The 5,567-nt window shown below is 32.2% G+C and overlaps 1 long non-coding RNA gene across 1 annotated transcript; it reads right to left on the bottom strand.

The window, feature by feature from the left end:
* Positions 1 to 1,158: 1,158 nt before the first annotated feature.
* On the bottom strand, positions 1,159 to 5,183 carry LOC118752093. The gene is made up of 2 exons (XR_004994628.1): positions 4,727 to 5,183; positions 1,159 to 1,969 (listed from the first exon to the last, which is right to left on the bottom strand). It is a non-coding gene; the product is annotated as an uncharacterized LOC118752093 (long non-coding RNA).
* Positions 5,184 to 5,567: the final 384 nt, after the last annotated feature.

Here is a 5,567-nt window from a genome sequence, read left to right as displayed (position 1 = left end):
ATAGAAAAATGTGGCGAATTCAACCAGAAATTTAGTCCTATATTCCATACCGATTTTTTTAAGTTGTCTTATTGAACGAGCATTTTGGAGTAGCTAACCAAAAGGTAAACAATACATACATACATATTCAAACATTTTCAAAACATTTAACAGGTAAATTGAGCTACTAAAAGAGAACTAGTACAAAATTTAAAGAAATTTGGTTATTTTTTTTTTTAGTTTTAAGTTTTTTGTTTAAGCAATCAATTTTTTCTACCTTAGTAGCTAAAAGTGCATTATATCTTTTTATTTGAGTTCAAAAAAAAAAACAAAAATCCGTTTATTAACGCTTTAAATCCCAATAATCTCAAAAGCTAGAGCCAATTAAATAATTTGAAGGCCAGATTCCGATTTTACGGTAAAAACCATATTAGGACACTGGCTGTGCCTTGTGCAGTTCTTAAAATTTTGTTGGGCTGTCAGCAGTCATCGCTTCTTATCAATTAGCTGTTGCTTGAGCCGAAGAAGAAGGAAGAAATTACTAGTAGTCAGAACTGATACGCCCCTTTCGGAATCGATGTCACGTAAATGTCGCATATGCTGAGCATGGAAATTCTTTTGCTTGTAAAAATTCTCAACACCCAAGATGTGGTGACTTTTTTTAATCCAAAATCCTAAATGGGGGTACAATTTACTCTGTCATATCAAAATTATTTGATATCCACTAAAAGCGCTTTAGATTTGTTGATGAGACATAAGACGGTGTGTGTGCCGATGTTTAGAGTACAGCCTAATTTCTTTATATCAATATGCAACTATGCAATATGAAAACTCTGGAGCCACTTCAATATTTTTCTCCGAGTTGCTTTATAGTTCCTTGCTAAGCATTTTTTATTCAACGTGCGCTTGATAACCATGCCGTTTTTCATTTATTATATTTTTGCATTTTTGGTTTTGACCTTTCGTACTCGATAGGCTGTGTCTCCTTAAACTGACGGTTATCCCACGGATACGAGTATGAGAATAGGAAATTTAGCATTTTTTAGATTTTTATTTGTAACCATTTATCATTACATTTGGATCACCCCTCTTACATAGTATGTAATTATAAAATACATAAAGCTTGCAATTAAATTAAACGTTTTGCGAAACTATTATGATACAACATTTTTTCGTTTTTTTTTTTTACAATTGAAAAGAGCAGTTTATTTCTGTACACAATACACGTAAAACATAGGCATGTATGTACTATGTCTATAAAACATATTGTGTTCGGCTTAAGCTTAATTTACAATACAAATTGAAACTTATGTAGATTGATTTGAAATTGGTATGTACGGATGTAAGTAAGTAAGCATGTATGTATGTATGTATGTATGTATGCGCTTGTTTTTTTAATAATACATATGCTGTATATATAGGTATATGATTAATAAAGTCTGCAAGGTTTATGTAAGTATGTAGTATATTTTGGTTGTTTCTTCATTTTTTTCTTATTTTGAATGCAATACAATACAATGCGTGAATTGGGTTTATATGTAATTGCTTTTTCTCCTACAAATACAGTCGCATGTACATATATGTGCTTCAGAGTTTCTTTTTTTACAAATCTATGCATAAATTGAGTTGTTTTTGCTTTTCTATGCAACAGCTTGTCCGCGATGCGCTCGCGCATATTTCGCATAGCATTTTTATCTTCGTTTTTTTTTTCAAAAGTTCTTCTTTCTCTTCCTGCAGGACTGTAGTTTTTTGTATATAGTATTGTTTTTTTTTTATACATTCGTCGTCATTTTCATAGTTATTATCGGCATTTATAGCTTGTATTCAGCGGCGTCGTTACATTTTTGTAATTTTCAGTTTTGATTTTATTTCTCTCTCATGATTATTAGAGCAGTTGGCAGCAGTGAGATTTGGTTTTTGGCGGCTGTCGCACATCGGACTGACGTTGCTTCTTTCGTGATGAAATATCCCTGATTAGATCATAAAATACCTGCGCGCAATAAAAAGAAAATATACGACTTTAGTAAAACTGTTTCAAATAAATTTTTGTGGTATTGTGGCAAGTCAGTAGGTAAAATGAAAATGAGTTTAGTATTTTTTTTTTTTTGTGGAACAAAATAAAGTAACTTGAAATGCAATACTATCAAATACATACTACTCCTTAATAAATATGTATACAAAATGATGAAATAATAGATGTTTAGGAAAGAAACAAAAAATTCAAAGGAAATAAAAAATTTACACAGCAATAAATAAAACCAAAAACCTTAAGAGAAAACAGTAGTGGGATAAGCACAAAAGGATACGATAGTAGGATTGGTTGAGAGATGGAAGGAGATGCCCCTTTTTAATATGAAAATAAGTGTATTTATTATGATTTTAATCCAATGTGCTAAGTAAGCGTTAATAACTTATACATAGCTACTTGATATTTGTAAGCACATATATATTATTATAATATTACAGGTAAATTTTTACAAATTCGTATTTTAGTAAATATTACAACGCCTTTCTGAGCCTTCTTTCTGTAGTCACAAATGCAAAAATGGCTTGTGCATTCAGCCTAGAACTATGCAACATTTATTTCTTTATCGACTATCGGTCTGATTCTCACGCCAATGGCAAACTTCATTGCATGACTATTGTCTTAACTACTGCGCTCAAAACTATGGCGCAAAAACTGGATTTTAAACGCTCCATTAATGACAACTCGCATTGTTATTGCTACGATCTACCGAGTCAGTGACAACGACGAATGTATTCTGCTTTTTTCAAAGGCGCTCAATATCATTTAAAGCAAGTCGCATGAATTCAATGAGCAAGAGACTAGCAATGGAAATGCTCCTCCGAATTAAGATAATCAGGTTTCGCACAATAAATTGCGTTTTTTCTCCACCACTTAGCGGAATAAGATCGCCAAATTTACTGAATCTTTCCCGATGGAGATGCTCGTATTAACGCGTTACAGAACATATGTACATATGTATATCAACCAATTTTGGATTCCAGTATAACAGTTTCAAAGAGAAAACGCCCAGTTCGCAGAGGAGGTCAGTTGGGGCAGCTGAAGCTCTTCCTCTGCTACAGATGGTGATTGCATTGAATGCACTGCATTCCGATTACGGCATTCACATATATGTTCTCTGCCGAGTCCGAAGGTTGTTTATGATGTAATGTGCATCGAGGCATGCCGTGGTTGTCCGTGGTGTAGTGTTCTGGCAAGTTCCACTACTAACCTACTACTGCCCAGCGAGAATATTGTTGCACAGTAGTTCAGAACCGAGTCACGATGGACGTATGCATGTATTTAAAAACAGTTTCAATAACATATGTACATACATACCGTGACGTTTTGACGATTTTATTTATTTATATTTTCCATACCAAAAGTTTCTTATTTGTTTATAAAAATATAGTTCTTCCAGCAGCAAAAACCAATGGAATCAATTCTTTTTTTAATTTCATATAGAACTCGAAAAAATGCAAGAAATACTAAGACATTTTCATTGAAATTTTCAATTTTTTAATTTGATATCTTGGAAAAATTTTGAGTATGCAGTTTTATAGCCCATTCAATTTTAGTAAAGTGCATATTTCAAGTTCCGACAAATTACCCTTGAAATTTTTTGCCGAGCGTGCTGCTTATTTTCCGCCACATAACGCATGAACACAATAATTTTTATATGAAAGAAGGTACGCAATACCCTCAGCGAAATAAATTCTCTGAAATCAAAGGTAAGTATGTACATATTTAATAGGCTACAAAACTGTATACTCCAAATTTTTCTTAAAAATCGAATCGAAAATTTAAAATTTCTTGGTATTTCTTGCATTTTCCCCCAAGTTTTGTATGCAATTAAATAAATTGATTATTGTGGTTTTCCCTGTTGAATAAACTACGTTTGTATGAAAAAAAATAACAAAAATTTGGTATAGAAAATATATATAAATAAAATCGACCAAACAAGTGGGTATGCATATTTTTGACGCTGGCCGTATGTATGCAGCCAAGCCCTTTCTTTTTTTCAAATCCTAGCTTGACCTCCTTCATCCATGTTGGGAGTAGGGTAGTCGCTGATTTTGTATAGGGGAGGATAAGGTTCCTTGCAGTGAAGAAGTGAGAAAGTTCCAAAGACTAAACAGCTTAAGTGAACGGAACCCAACCTGACATAGTTGCTTAGTAACAATAAGTCTTGTTTATATTTGATTCATATATTCTATGTACTTTCGACTGGTCTTCATATATGTCTGAATTATTTAATATGATCTACATACATATGTGCTACATAATCATATCTATTTGGGTCCAACTAGATAATTACTTTCTGTTAAAAAAAAAGCGCTCACTTTTTTATTCACTATTTTAGCAGCTTCTGACTGATCACATTGCATCGGCATTGAGCGATAATATAATACCTTCTTAAACAAATTTAAAACGAGCTAGTTATTAGTAGGTTAGTCATGCATGCAAAATATTTAAATGTTTCTTACAACTTATAATACGAAATTCACACAAAACAAAAATAAAAATAAAAATAAAGTAATTCAAGCAACTTAGATCAATAAAAGGCGAACTAAATTAAAAAAAAGCGACTAAAACGCAATTGGTATTTCTACAATTTACAAATTAGTAGGTAGGTAAAAGCGTTTATGTCCAAGCAACCAGCATAAACTTCAAAAGGTTTCAACGAATTTCATTTGATATTACAAAAGAAAAAAAAAAACAGGAAGAAGAGGTGGTACATACTACAAACGATTTTCTCAGTACATATTTCGGTTAGGATTTCTGTAGTTACACATTTCATATGTATATCAGCTAGGTATTGTTATCAATTCGATGTGATGTCTTTGTGGATGGGGAAAGTAGAGTTAGGGGCTTTTATTTTGCTTTGTTCGCTTCTTTACCATTGTATTTGTTCATGAGTGTATTTGTTTTTGTTTTCGCATTTTTCTGTTTTTTTTTTTGTTTGTTTAATTTTTTTTTATTATTGGCTTAAAGTCTGGCTTATGCACCTAGAAATACGCCTAAAGTAGTGTACACTTAAGTCTCCGCTTCTTGCATCTGTCTTTAGCACGCCCACTAGTCGCTTTCGAATCTTCGGTTTTGCGGGATCTTATTTCGCGCATCAAATCAAAAAATACCTGCATGAGACGAAGAAAAGAGAGCAGAGAGGAAAAGAGAAGAAAACAACGTTTATAGAGAGAAGCACACAAATCGTTATGCGTATTGTTTTTGTTTCTTATTTTTGTTTCTTATTTTTGTTCGTTTATTCTTAGAGTAAGCGATAAATTACGGATACGGCAAACAAAATTGAAAATTTCTAAACAAAAAATATAAACTATGCAAGGCTACTGCAAAATAAATGTAAGAATACTTGAAAAACCCAAAACAAAAAAAGATTTTGCCAATTGGTTGTGCTGTTGTTGAAAATTAAGATGGTGAGAGAAATTAATTCAAACGTTTTTGTGTTGTTTGGAAATAATACTTTGTTTCTATGGTTTTTTAATTAGCTCATATTATATTTAACTTTGTTGTTGTTCTAGCCAACTCATTTGCTCTTCACCTGCAAGGCACATATGTAATAATT

The sequence above is a fragment of the Rhagoletis pomonella genome, unplaced genomic scaffold (assembly GCF_013731165.1).
Source record: "Rhagoletis pomonella isolate Grant_MI unplaced genomic scaffold, Rhpom_1.0 Rhpom_scaffold_01232, whole genome shotgun sequence".
In the NCBI taxonomy this organism is placed as follows: Eukaryota; Metazoa; Arthropoda; class Insecta; order Diptera; family Tephritidae; genus Rhagoletis; species Rhagoletis pomonella.
This window is presented reverse-complemented; position numbering and strand designations above follow the sequence as displayed.